Raw genomic sequence first — 15155 nt, 5'->3', positions numbered from 1 at the left:
AATCTTTCTATACTCCTGTTGGGTGATTTTGTGCTATTTGCTAGTTAAACATTGTTCAAAGAGCAGTAAAACAAAATAAAACAAACTTTTACAAGCTACATGCTATTTAAGATAAATAGTTGTAACTTTATGTTGCGATCTGTAGCAAATTTAGAAAGAAAAAGTAATTTAGATTTCTCATATTTTCTGTGATGATTACAAGGTTAGTCAAACAGACTAAACCCATGTAGCATAAGGAAAGAGAAACTAACTGATAAATAGTTTTACTTTAAAAAAAAGAGCATTTTACAATGATATAGGATGTTCTACAAAATATGTAAATGAAATTTAAAAAGTGTAATATGATAAAAGTATTTTTATTCTTAACATGAAACTCTTCTTGCACTCAGATTAGTTTAAGTCTGAGTTGAAACTAAGTAATGAAAATTCAGTGACAAACCTTTAGTAAAAATATTCAGTAAAAATTCTTTTCTTTTTGTACAACATACTTCTAATGGTTACTCAGACTTTACACAACTTCATTAAGATACGCAAAGTAAATTCAAATTTATAAGAACAAATATTTTTCCAACAAGCACTTTGTCCAGCAGACTGATCCTGTGCACTTTATCCATACCACATCCTTAACTTCTGAAGGTTCAATCAAATGGTTGATAGTTTAAGTTTCCCCTTGCTATCAATTTGATGTGGATACTAACAACAGCATTCTCTTCTCTTAAATTAACTAACTGCATGAAAATTATTTTGTGTATTAAATGAGAATAGATGTGTATATATATATATATATTATTTTTATGTATAAATCTCCTGTGCCAAGTTTTCTCATAAAACATACTCAAATGTCAATGTCATGTTTAATCACTGTAACAGTAAATATTTCAAAAAAGTTGAAATATTTTTTTTATTTTGGTAGAAACTGTCATACTTAGATCAATAATGCCTAGATGGAGAAAGACTACAGTATTTATAGTCACTCCAGTGCTGAAAAAGTAGCTTACTTTTAAAAATTAATATTTAATTAGCAAAAGCTGTCAGAATGTAAGAAACCAAACTATCTAACAGTTGTGTTCATCATGGAAATATTATGAAAATTACGGAAAAATGTTTGTAATATACATGACTTATAATTTATTATTACATTAAATGAGCAACTATTTTGGCCCAGTATTTCAAATTATACTGCCTGCAAAACTGCCAGATGATGCAAGTCTAGTTGGCAAGCCAACATGCTTATTTCATCAGCATTCAATCAAACAAACTGACCAACAGTCTTTCTCGCTGTTGTTTCCTTATAGTTAAGATGTATGTGCCATACAGCACAAATGTGTATCACATGACACAACTGTTACTCTGGCAAGAGAAAAAAATCTTTACAATTATAATAAGTACTGTGTTAAAAATATTGAAATAAGTGCTGCCACTTGTAGTTAGGAATAACTCAATGAATAAACACGTATCAACAGGTTATGGGCCCAGGAATGCTCTAATAGTGCTTAAACAGATGAAACTGTTTTAAAATTATTAGTACAAGTAATCCAGTAGATACTGAGGATTACTGTAGAACAATATTTGTTGGATGGCACAGGATTTACATGGATATTTTATCACAAGTGCTGGGTGATTCGTTTCCTTTGTCTGGAAGCTATTGTGAAATACCAAGATAAACTGGAAGTAAAATATTGATTGACATTCTATTTTCTCAAGTCATATAAAGGGAGAAATAGATCTAAATCAAAGAAGGGAATATTACAGTTGTGGTTGAAATAGTTTGACAATGGAAGATAAAATATCAATTGATAAGTTGGGAGAAAATAATTGGGCCACATGGAAATTTCAAATGGAACATTTATTGAGAGGAAGAGGCCTATGGGACCATGTGACTGAAACAGAGGTATTGACAGAGACAGCCAATGATCAAACAAGGGCAGATTTCAACAGGAAAAGGGAAAGAACATTTTCAACAATTCTTCCGAATATTCAAGGTGCACAACTCTATCTTGTCACCTCATGCATAACTCCTAAGGAAGCATGGAATGTACTGCATGCTCACTTTGATAGCAACACACTAGCCAATAAACTGTACTGTTGGAAACTGTAAACTAGAAATGACATTTAAAGTCAGTAATTCAAAACATGTCACAATGCAGAGTGTCCTTCATATAACAAAATTAGCTAGCAATCTTTTTTCAGTAGAAGCTGCTACTGAAAAAGGAAATATTGTGCAGTTTGGAGTTAATTGCTGTTACATCCAAGGTAAATCAGGACAACTCCATGGCATGGGTACAAGAAAGGATGATGGGCTATACCAACTGGACTGTAAAACCAGTGTTATTGAGAATGTCTCAGTAGCCTCAAACAGCAGCATGAATGGCTTGGATATATGGCATCAACGACTAGGGCATGTCAGTGTTTTACAGTTACAGAAGCTTATCACGAGTGGAAATGTAAGTGGAATCAAATTCCAGAAGTCTGATGAAGCCAGTTTCTGTGAGAGATGCACTGAAGGTAAAATGCACAGGAAGCCATTTAAGTCAGTGGGAGAAATCAGATCAAAGGGAAGACTGCAACTGGTACACAGTGATGTCTGTGGTCCTATGCAAACTCCATCTATTGGAGGTAGCAAATACTTTGTTACATTTATTGATGATTACTCAAGATGCTGCAGTGTATTTCTTGAAACAGAAGTCAGAAGTCTTTGAAAAATTCAAGGAATTTGAGAAGTTGTACTCAAATGAATCTGGAGAGCGCATAAAAACCCAGCACACACATAATGGCGGAGAATATACCTCAAATGAGTTCCAGCAATATTTGAAGTCAAGAGGCATTCATCATGAGATGTCAGTAGCATATTGTCCAGAACAAAATGGTGTTGCTGAGAGAAGGAACAGAACTCTTGTGGAATCAGCAAGAAGCATGCCATCACATGCTAAGTTACCAAGAAAGTACTGGGCGGAAGCTGTAATTACTGCAGCGTATGTGGGTAACAGAGTATCCACATCGGCAATAAAAGATGGTAGTACGCCATATGAGAGATGGTATGGGAAGAAACCAGATGCAGAACACATGAAAGTGTTCGGATGTCTTGCATATGCACATGTTCCAGATGCGTCAAGACAGAAATTAGACATGAAGTCTATGAAGGTACGTTGCACCAAGGGATATCAACTGTATGATGAAAAATCCAGGAATATTTTCATACGGCGAGATGTTATCTTTAATGAAACAGAATTTGGTTAAGAGTCTGTGACAAATGTGTATGTCTCATCAAGTGAACAGATAGTGGACCAAAAACAGAAGTTAAAGCTAAAGATAAAGCTGAACGACCAGCAAGAAACAGGAAACCCCATCCGCTATGGATATGATGAGTATGTTGATATGGCAGCAGCAAATGAATCAGTTTGTCACGCTGCAAACTTATGCAGTATGTTAAAGCCAAGAACATTAAATGAAGCAATGTCAAGTGACAATGAAAGGAGTAGAAGTCAGCCACAGATCTGGAATCTTTACATGAAAATGACACGTTGGATCTGGTGGAATTACCAATTGGAAGAAAACCTATAGGTTGTAAGAGGGTATTCACAGTTAAGTATGGAAATACTGAAAATGTAGAGAGGTTCAAGAGTAAGCTGGTGGCCAAAGGTTACTCGCAGAATTATGGTCTGGATTACGAGGAAACCTTCTCCCCAGTGATGCGCTATGCATCAATTCGCTCCTTAATTATATTTTCTGTGCAGAACAACTTGAAAATTCATCAAATGGATGTCATAACTGCATTTCTGAATGGAAATCTGGATCAAGAGGTATACATGGAACAACCGGAAGGCTACACTGTTCCAGGGAAGGAAAATCTTGTGTGTAAACTGAAAAAATCACTGTATGGATTAAAACGATCACCACGCTGTTGGAACAAATCATTTCATGAACAGATGAGGGAACTGGAATTTGTTCAGAGTTCAGCAGATCCATGTGTTTACATACGGAAGGGTGAAAATCTAGCAATAGTTGCAGTATATGTGGATGATATTATTTTGGTTGCTGATAGTGATGATGAAATAATCACTATAAAGGAAGCACTGAAGGAAAAATTCCTTTTGAAAGACCTTGGAAAGCTCCATTATATCCTTGGACTCTGTATTGTTCAGGATGAAAAGAATGGTTGTGTATGGTTAAATCAAATATAGTATACCCAAACTATGCTGGTGAAATTTGGAATGACTGAGTGTAAGGCAGTTGCAACTCCATCAGATATAAACGTGAAACTGCAAAAGGATGATAGTGTTAGCACTCAGGTTGACCGCAGTTTGTACCAGTCGTTGGTAGGCAGCCTTCTGTATGCTGCAATTGGAACAAGACCAGATATTGCATATGCAGTGGGAGCAATATCGAAATATTGTGCTCAGCCCAACATATTACATTTGACAGCAGCAAAGAGAATCCTACGTTACTTGAAAGGAACAGTTAATCTTACTCTTAAGTTTGAAAAGGTACCAGGAGACGTCATTACTGGTTACACAGATGCAGATTTTGCTGAAGACCTGGATGGTAGGAAGTCCACATCAGGAAATATCTTCATTCAAGGAGGAGCAACTGTAAGTTGGATCAGCAAAAAGCAATCCACGGTGGCCCTGTCCACCTCAGAGGCAGAATATATAGCCTTGAGTCTTGCAGCACAGGAAACAGTATGGTTGAGAAGACAACTGCAAGAAATAGGTCCCGAAGTTGATGACCCTGTTTGTCTGGCACCAATGGATAAATGAACCAGATAAAGTGACGATTATAATAACAGATTGAAAGTAATTGTAAAACATTTAGAATAACTGTAAGATTATTGACAGTAATTGTAAGTTTGTGTAAAACTTAAAATTGAGTGGGAGTGTTAAGAATATTGAGATAACTGCTGCCATCTGTAGTTAGGAATAACTCAATGAATAAACACATATCAACATACTGTGTTTAAAATCTTGCAATATAAATGTATCATGAGTGTATTAATTTTCAACAGTAGTAATCTGAACAACTTCCTTCTCTAATATATACACAGTGACTGAGGACATGAACGAATGATTCTTTTGTCTTTGGGGTGGGAGAAAGAGATGTATTAGAAGAAATAACTGTATTTGAAACTAAAGGATGTGGATCTTGAGGTTTCTTGGATTGTATGGGAGGAACAGAGATGGGTGTGGAAGTCGATTCATCAACCTTTTTAACCATGGAGGTCAAAAGGCTTTTCATTTGTTTTGAAAATGATTCTTTTTAAGGCACAGAGAGATCTGTCTGCACTCCCACTGTAGTTGTGGAATGAAGTGCAGCAGCATATGTCTGAGATGGAATGGCGGGCAGCAATTTCTGAGCCTCAGGATAACTAGTGTTATGAGTTGTTTTCAAATGCTGCACCTCTTTTTCCTCCAACCATTTTAGGCAAGAACAAAAGTAAGAAGGGTGAGAACCATTGCAGTTGACAGCAATATGGGTCCATGTCATATTCATAGGCATCGTGGTCCTTGCCACCACAATGAGCACATGTCAGGGAACCACGACATGATGTCTTTGAGAGGCCGAACCTCTGACACTGGAAACATCGGAGAGGGTTTGGAATGTATGGCCGTACATTTTAAATTAGATAACCTACATTGATGGTGGCAGGTGCACGTGATGATGTAAATGTCAAAACGAAGGTATTTGTTGGCAGTGTAACTCCATCTTTGAGAGTGGAGATGCCTCACTGCAGAAACTCCTTGAGTAGAGAGACCAGCGAGAATCTCTGACTGGGGACATTCTTCAAATCCCTCTCAACAATAACTCCTCGTGATGAATTCAAGGTAGCATGAGGGGTAACCTCAATAGGTATATCCCCAATTGCCATTGAATTAAAGATGAGTTCACTGTGTTGGGTTGTGGATGTTTCAACTAATGTCTGCAGATCAAAGCTTCTTTACTGACTTTGGAGAGCCAGCAAGACCCTCTAGTCCTTTCTGAATAAAAAAGGGGGACATTTGTTCTGAAGCATTTTCTGAAAGAGAATGTAATATAAGAAAATGAATTATGTGTGTTACAGATGTTGAAGATTGCTGCTCAGAGTCTTCAAGACGTTTACCTATTGACTGGTTTTTCACTAATTTTTGAAATTTTTGAAGGAGGATCCATAGGAAAAAAGAAAATGAACCCACTGACCCCACCTGCCATGGAGCCAACACTGGTACTTGGTTAACCATTCCCAGCCTAAGTGTTCACAACAGCATGAGAACTGAACACTGGTACTTGGTTAACTCTAGCCTAAGCCACCCAACCCAAAGGCTGCCAGTCTACTGGAATTCAAGGACAAAGTGGTGTGTTAAGGTTGGACCCCTCAACCAACAGGATCCTCTCCTCCAGGTTACCACGCATAGCAAACACATGGGTGGACATTTAGATCCCAAAGAAGGTAACCAAACAGAACAGAACTTTCCCTGGGAGGTCCCCTCACCGCCTACAGGAATCCACACCGAGGGGATGTAACAGGGAAAAGTATTCTACAGAAAGCAGAGTCACCAAAAATTTGGAGGATAAAGATGTCACTCATTTGAAGAAAGTGTGATGAGGCAAAAAGTCATTCAGCAACAAGAACAAAAATCACCAAGGAAAAGAAATAATCCACAAATGGAAGGAGGAAGTAGTAAACCCGAGGTTGTAGCTAATGTGATCAGCTAACAACAAATAGACATAGAAAGAAAGAAGAAAATTAAAAGGAAAATAAAATGAATGGATAACATATCTGCATAGAATGCATTTGAGGAGGAGAACTGATGGTTCTTTATGGAGATGTTTTTTAAGAATTCTTACCCAAAAGAGATAAGAATGTGAGATATGAAACAGGATTAACATATCCCACCAGAAAACCTAACAACCTAGGCTGATTGTAAAAGTATGTGAGCATATTGAAACTACCCCCATTTGGAAAGAGCTTACCAAAATCAGACATCCAATGAATGGTGTAGAAAAAATCACCAAAATTAGGAAAGTCTGATAAAATGCAGACCATCCCACAAAAGACACATGGAACTGAAACAAATTCAAAAGGAAATGCACAAAACTGGGACTGAATCCCTTAGTGAAAAAACAAAATCTAAACAGTGTCCTGAGAAATGGAAAATAAAAATCTGTATCATGGGTATTCCAAGACATGCATAAATACCCCAATGAAATGTGATGAAAGACAAAACATGAAAACATGGTAAACCCAAGAAATGATTGAGGTAGAATCAATCAATCTTGAAATTCAATCAGCATCATGCATAGAAGACAAATGGAGGGAACCTTCAGGTAAGATAAGTAAATGACAGGAAGTTGAAAGAGATGTGAAAAGATATATTAGAATAAAACAAAGTGCAATTAAACAATTTAATATAGCATAATAAATACCCCACTTAATGCTAAATCTACAGGATGAGCCTCAGAATCTGAATTGTGGAGAAAAAAGATTTATCTTAAGTCCATATGAGCTGTGGATGGTAAACATAAATTAGCAGTGTCTCATCCAAGAAGTCTCAAAAGTAAAGAATCCATATGTGAAGGGAAAAAAACTGAAAATGTCAAGTGTTCCAGTATGGATGGAAGGAGCAGGTATCCCATCAAAATATCTCTATATATGAACACCTACTAAAGAAGGTGGAAATTAAACATCTCATGTACAAGAGTAGACTGGACAGTATGAAGTTGAAGAACAAAGTTCACGAAAAGGGCATGACATCAAGTAGATAATCTGCCTGATGGTAAGTCAAGGCAAATATAATTAATGTTTCTATGGGGTTAGGCATGTACCCACTTTCAAAAGAAACAAACATTATGAAACAATGTCAGGATAAAGGGAATATACTGTAAAACGTATCTAAAACAAAAAGTGGCTGAGACAAGCCAAGTAAATGGTTGGAATTTTTTTGCACAAGGTTCTGCAGTAAAGGTAAGAGGAAAGTTCAAAATATATGATCAGCCTGAAATGGAATCAGGCATTATAGAAAGAGAGTGAGCAATAATGGGCACATTTATGGATGATCCCATACCTCAGGGGCTTAAACAAGAGAAAAGGTAAGAAGGTTTGAATTATAAATTAAATAAAATCACTGGTAGGAAACTGTAGCAAAATAAATATTGATTGTAAATGTTAGATATTGATGAAAACAAAATGGTTAATCTAGCTATTGATTAACCTGGAAGAATAACCACAAGTAAACTGAAATTAACAGACACTTTTTAAGCCTAATCCAATAGTGCAGGACAAAGGATACCGCTAAGCTCTAAAATAAAAAGCTTAACCTAAAAAAGTTGTACAGTACTGAGAGAAGTTAGTGTTGACCCAATCTAACAAAATTTATGTCATAGAACACAAATGAATACAGACAATATTAAAAATAAATTATTCAAAAACCTCATAGTGTCTTATATTACCAAAATCGGGGGGACTGTATGTGAAACACAAGTGGGTGTCCAAACTAAAAATGAGACCTGATAATAGTCAGCTCATTGATTGATCAATCAACTAACGAAGTTGAGGCCAAACAATATCTCATAACGTATCGCTACTTGAAGACTGTGTAAATGTGCAGAAGTAAATAAAAATGTTTAGTAACGAAATAAGATCTGTAACCATATAAAAATATAAAATAATTCCACTAATAGCTCAATAAGTTAGAAATTTCACTATAGTATAATAAATAATAAATTTGTTGAGTGAAATTAACAGAAAGATGTATAAAAAATTAAACACCTCAAGACAGTAGAAAATAACATTACATCACAAGTTCTGTCAAACCATGAATAATAGTTCAGAATCAAACAAACATGCATCAAAAATGTTTGTCGCACTGTTATTGGTCGAGAGTTATACATGATAATTTACATGCAACACACATTGGAATAAGTTAATTACAGATGGGTAAGAGCTTCAAGGCTTGATGAATGTGTAAAACAATTTTGCATAGAGAGAGTAGTACGGAACAAGAATAGTCATTTATGTGAGTGGAAGTAACGTACCGTATCAGAAAACAATTAAAGATAGAAAAGCAATTCATTGATTCATGAAAAATTTATTGTCTAACCAAATTCATTCTTTACTTTTGCTTCTTCATCGTATTATGTGATGATTTGAGGCTATTGTTTTGATTTAAATAGTAGAAATAAACAAAGTTCTTCACAAAAAAGCAAAAATATGATTTTCTACAGCCTTTTCCCCATAACTGAAACTTTTAAGTAAATCTAAAGTAAGCTGAACTTACTTTTTACACCTCATAATATTAATTATGGATGAAGAATTAATATTTTATACCAAATGACCCAAAAGAAAGAAGGTCCAGTTTGAAAATATTCAGATAGTGGCAAAATAGGTATAAAAGTGTGAAATGCAGAAGTCTAAAACATCAAGATCAAATTCTACATTTTTCAAATAATGTTCTTCTTTCTTGAAAGTATCACTGCAAAGAAAAGAATATCAAATAAAGCAAAAATATTGCTAGTTTTCTTAAGTATCACATGCACTAAGCTGGCTATTTACAGTTTAATAGAAAACAATGTTTGAGCATTTCAACATATACATGCATATGTATATACTTAAATAGTGAAATTGTTGGAACAAGAAAATATACAAAAACAGGCTGTCAAACAAAATAAACAATTTTCTTATACATGATGTGAATGTAAAAAATTAATAACAATAGAAACATATATACCTGTAAAAGAACACAACAACCTTCTTTAATAATAGATGCTGGTAGCAATACTTTTGGTGGTGGTTCTCAGTAATGCCTATCCATATAAACATTAATCACAAAAATGAAGTGTTCACTTCTGTTACCTCTATTAAATGTCAATGAGTATTCCACACTACCAAATGATTCAACACCATTGAAAAGTCTCACTGCAGCTGTTTCTAGACTTAAAACTCTTGCACCTGAGGATGTAAAAGATGAAGAATGTTTACATGTTATTTCATGATTTAAGTTCTAAAATAAAATGCCATTTACATAACAAATTGAGTAAAAGTTCACTATGATCATTTCAAACTGAAATTGGTGAATAAATATCAAGTAAATGTAAAAATCAAGTGAGTTTAACAATTTATATGCACAGAGTGGATACATTTAGATGAAACAAAGAAAAGAGAGTAACATAATTGTTTCACTTTGAAGCAAAACACTTAAATGAAAAATAAATAACATGAAAGTAAATGCATAACACTATATTCCTACTGCTTCATTAACTTCTTTCCTGTCCCCCACCAGTACAGTGGTATGTCTATGGATATACAATGCTAATATCAGGTGTTTGATTCCCCTTAATGGCTAAGCATATAGCCCAATGTGGCTTTTCTATAAGAAAACACATACATACTTCTTGCCACACTCATCTGTATGTGCAACAACTGCTTACAGAAATCACCAGGACTAATTTCATTCTAGTCACGTTTTTTTGTGCATTTTGAATTTTGTACAAAGCTATGTGACAGAAACGTATCCAGATGTATAGTATCAAGAACACTCAATAAATGTCATGACCTGTGCAATTGGGCTTTACATGTTAACATAAGAAGACCAAAGTCTTAATCAATAAATATACATAAGAGATAATGAAAAATGAAATATATAGTAATAGTACCTTAAAACCAACTAGCAATGTATTTAAAGAACAATTAAAGAAAGTGTGGAATTTGTACTGCATATCTTAGCAATAAATTTAACCTACATCAGCTGAGGTTTTGCTGTTGCAACTTCATCAGGTCTAATATTACAAGATCAAGTTGAAGAGTAAAAGTCTTATTTATTTATGTAACTTTATTGTCAAACTGGGTTTACTGATCTCTGTCATTATAAACAGAATATAGTAACCAAAGAGTAAAACTGACAAGTCTAAGTCTTATTGTTAAAATGATACCCTGTATATGTATCTCTGTGCATTGGCATACATCAATCAGAACTGGCTGGTACAGTTACCATAACTTTTTGTATTATAACCCAGGAACTTCCTGACTGAATACATGGGCTATTTTGTTCAAGAATTTTGCCTTAAAAAGGAAGATAAAAACAACTTGAAACAGAACACTTTTTTTTTAAAGACTTGAAGTTTTTATCATCCACATGGCTGGTTCAATCAATATATCTTTTGTATTGTAACTTCATACTATTTGTTGATGTACATGGGTTACTTTGTTTTAGGATTTTTACTTCACAAGAGGAATACAAAATCGAAAACAGAGCACATTTTAAAAATTAACCTTTGGCTTTGGTTGAACGACATTACTACTTCATCAGTTAACTCTCTCAATATAAGTTCAGTCCATATGGCCAACCATGTGGCCTCTATGCACTTGTTTAAAGTCTTTTTAGATTTAATACTTCTAATATTTAATATAGAGTGTATATTTTCACACAACTTAGCAATCAGTCTTTCAGCTTATACGTTTTTCACACCAAAAAATTATATTTTTAGTGAAGTATTTTATTAAAAGTAAAATAAAACTTTGTCGATGAAAACATTAAGTTTTTTTAAAAGTTCATTTGCAGAGTAATTTTTGTTTCAAAATTAAAAATACTTTTCTTGATCCCAAAAATTGTAAATTTTATTTGTGTAAAACCTCCTCAGTATGTATCAAACATTTTTTTCACTAAAATTCAATATTTTATCTCATATTTTCTCTACCATACCTCAACCTAAAAAGATTCAATTTTACATTTTAGTTACTTTTATAATTATACACCATGAACAAACATGAGAAACAAGAAATAAAATATTTAACCAATCTTCTTTTATCTTGATCTCAACTGTCAAAGATAGCTAACCAAATTTGTTATACCACTTAAAGTATTGCATTTAATAATTTTATTTAACTACAAAATGTCACAAACAATATATACCAATAATGTTTATAAAGTAGATATATTTCCTTACCCCTCAAAATTTTTATGGCTTTCTAACTGCAACAACAGTTATTACAAATTCATCAAAGCTGATTGTTAACTTCCCATAGGAACAGTGTTGGTACTACGAGTTGAAACTGACATTTAACCATTCAGAACATCTTATACAATATGTTATTTGATAGATGAAAAGTACTAGTACATGTACTTTAGAAAATATTCCATGATTAATTTACGTTTTAAATCTCATATCACAAAGTGTACTTGTTAACTGTAATAAAAGTTGATCTGAAACATTATTAAACTTTCTCTTATTTATATAACTAACTAACTAACCAATCTACAAATACTGAGAACATAGATGATCTCTATTTCATGCATAACATGGCTAATTGTCATTCCTTAAACCTGAAGTGTTGACAAATATTAAGTTTCAGTATTATTAGTTAAGTCTAAATAACAGAGTTAGATGGTTAATGGAATTTGATAACTGATTAATTGTGCATAGCATTCAACTAACAGATTATTCTCACGATATTTCAATTAATTGTAATGTCAATAATGATAATAATAAAAAATTACCCATTCTCATTAAACTGAATAGCTCTGAATTTACTAAAAACAAAGATAAATTAAACATTTCAATAACTTAGAAAGTTGAAATAACTGAAACAGTAATATGCAGAAACATTGTTTTTATAAGTTGATTATTTGGGGACATTAATCAAATTAGTTGTAATTTTGACAAATCAATTATTTCATGAGACTGTAATAAGTGTTACAGACCATGAAAGATTATACTATCAATTGAGTTAATCACCCAGCTCTATAATGTAATGTAAACACTGTCATTTTACATCTTTTAGCTGCAAAGATGGTTTTGAAAGAACCCCAGAGTCAAAATAAGCTATTGCAAATGTTACTCTGAGAATGCAAAAGTAGGAGGTAGTTTTCTTTGCATGTTCTGTATACGATATTCTTTGAGTGTCAAAGGCTTGAGAGCCTCCTAGAGGTGGGCATAAAATGATTAATTCTGTTTACTCAAATTTCAGATACATATTCAATTTCATAAAACCTATAATAACTGAAATATCAATACTTCAAGAGATGCTCATCATTATGTCTACTTTGTTTGTTTTTTTTCTGTTTCCAGTTAGTGTAATGAAAATTATATTCAAGGTGTGAAATATCTGATGGTCTAACTTATCCTAACAGCAACATGATTGAACTGTAAGTTGACATTTAAATTTAGAATCTGTGTATAGTATACTTACAATTACATATATACAGGGAATTTCATACTTCAATTCAGTCAAATTTTAATTTTTAATAAGTCATGCAAGAAGAAAATCTACTCTTTTGTTAAATTTGAAAGACTCTTACATCCATTACCTAGTCACAGTGGCATTCAGACCAGTTATGTTGGAAATTTTGTGTGCAATAGTACAGTGCTTATGACTAAATACAATACTGTGTGACAGTGCAAATATTTTTGTCAGGTGGTAGATAATAAACATTTGTTGAAACATTGGAAATCAAATGCATAATTTCAAAATTCATATACACACTTTCATTTCCCAACAAATTAATTTTCACAAAATAACAAATCAGGTCTTCTTACAGAGGAAGCATTTGTCATTCTCACAACTCCTTCAATTATTCACTTAAATTCTACAAAATGTACTTGCCACATTTTATCTCTATTTCAACAGACTGCACATTGCAAAAGCAAATCCCTTCTTGAGCAGACCATTGAGAAGCCTTTCACATCACACTAGAGAACTGTTCAAGAAGTATGAAGGATAAAAAATGCCTCCTTCAGACAAATTTGCTGGCACAAAATCATCAGCTCCTAGTAGAAAGAGAAATATAAATTTTAACTAATATCTCAGATTCCTCTTCAAAACTATTCCTCAAAATATGAATATATCTATTGAAATGAGATCTCAAATCCAATGAAACACTTCATTTATTTTATTTAACCTTTTCAAAACAAGCTGGCAGAAAATAAGTAATACTGCTATATAATTAATGCATAATATACGAAAAGCCAACAGGCATTCATCTAGCATTGGATAAATAATGGAGTTTCCTAATCAATTTGTTGTCAAACTCATCACTCAATAATTTTTTTTTCATAAGACTAATCTTCTTATTTTCATGTTGTTTGCAAATTTTTAAGAGACCTTTTCTAACCACCATTTATTTAGTATCATAGTTAAGTTAGTTTTTTAATCATAAACTTTTAATGTCATATGCAAAGTAATAAGATGAAAAAAAGGTTAATACCTCTCTGTTAATACATTTCCTCTAAAAACTAGCAAAGATTCTTGTGATGGGTTATGATACTTGATATTTAATTCAGTGCAAACAGATTCACCCAGGTTTTTGGAAAACAATGACAATACAACGTTTACTATTTACTTACTATTACGTATTCAAATTATGATGATGACACCTAAATTACTTGCAACAGTTAAAATTATCCATAAGGTGGAAATCAAAGTACTATAAGAAATATTGTGATCATGACAATTACACAGAAACTTCTTATTTCTTATATATATTAATAAATACAACAACTGTACATTTCTGATCAAAGTAACTAGAATGCAAAAATTAAAAATTTACAGTTTGGCAGTGTAAGACTAGAGGGAAGGCAGCTAGTCATCACCACCCACCGCCAACTTTTGGGCTACTCTTTTACCAACGACTAGTGGGATTGACCGTAACATTATAACGCTCCCACGCTGAAAAGGCGAGCATGTTTGGCGCGACGGGGATGCGACCCCGCGACTCTCGGATTACGAGTCGCACGCCTTAACACGCTTGGCCATGCTGGGCCTTACTAAGTTGATTAAATCTTAAATGAGGTCTTAAATAACGCTGTAAATTTGAAAATTAGAAATAAGTTCAAATAACATGAAATATTGAAGTTAAAACTGAGATAGACAATGTTGTAATAAATTTAAGAATTCACGCGAGAATGAGAAAGGAAGTAGATAGTGTACGAATACAGGATTTGTTGAATTCTTTGATTAATGTTCACTAAAAAGATCAAAAAGTGACAGTATTATTTCTAAGCAGATATTTTTCTTGTGTTTCTATTCCCTTAATACGTACGAAACTTAATGTATATATCTTTCTCTATATATAACGAAATCACAAAGAGCTTTGCACCTGTAAAAACAACTCACAAAACATTACAATCCTTGAAATCTTCTGTTTTGTATTTTTTCTCTATCTGTTAATTATTGTTTTCATCTATCCGTT

General features: G+C 33.3%; 1 pseudogene across 1 annotated transcript in view; it reads right to left on the bottom strand.

The window, feature by feature from the left end:
- The window catches only part of LOC143227465 (chorion peroxidase-like), a 62267-nt pseudogene extending 47708 nt beyond the window's left edge, over nt 1-14559 (bottom strand). Inside the window, exons 1-3 of the transcript XR_013015001.1 lie at nt 14172-14559; nt 13571-13734; nt 9699-9919 (exon numbers count right to left, since the gene is read on the bottom strand). The product of XR_013015001.1 is annotated as a chorion peroxidase-like (transcript). The remainder of the gene's footprint in view (nt 1-9698; nt 9920-13570; nt 13735-14171) is intronic.
- Between the last annotated feature and the right edge of the window lie 596 nt (nt 14560-15155).

The sequence above is a fragment of the Tachypleus tridentatus genome, chromosome 9 (assembly GCF_004210375.1).
Source record: "Tachypleus tridentatus isolate NWPU-2018 chromosome 9, ASM421037v1, whole genome shotgun sequence".
Classification (NCBI taxonomy): Eukaryota; Metazoa; Arthropoda; class Merostomata; order Xiphosura; family Limulidae; genus Tachypleus; species Tachypleus tridentatus.
Note: the sequence above shows the minus strand (reverse complement) of the source record. Positions and strands in the feature narration are given on the sequence as shown.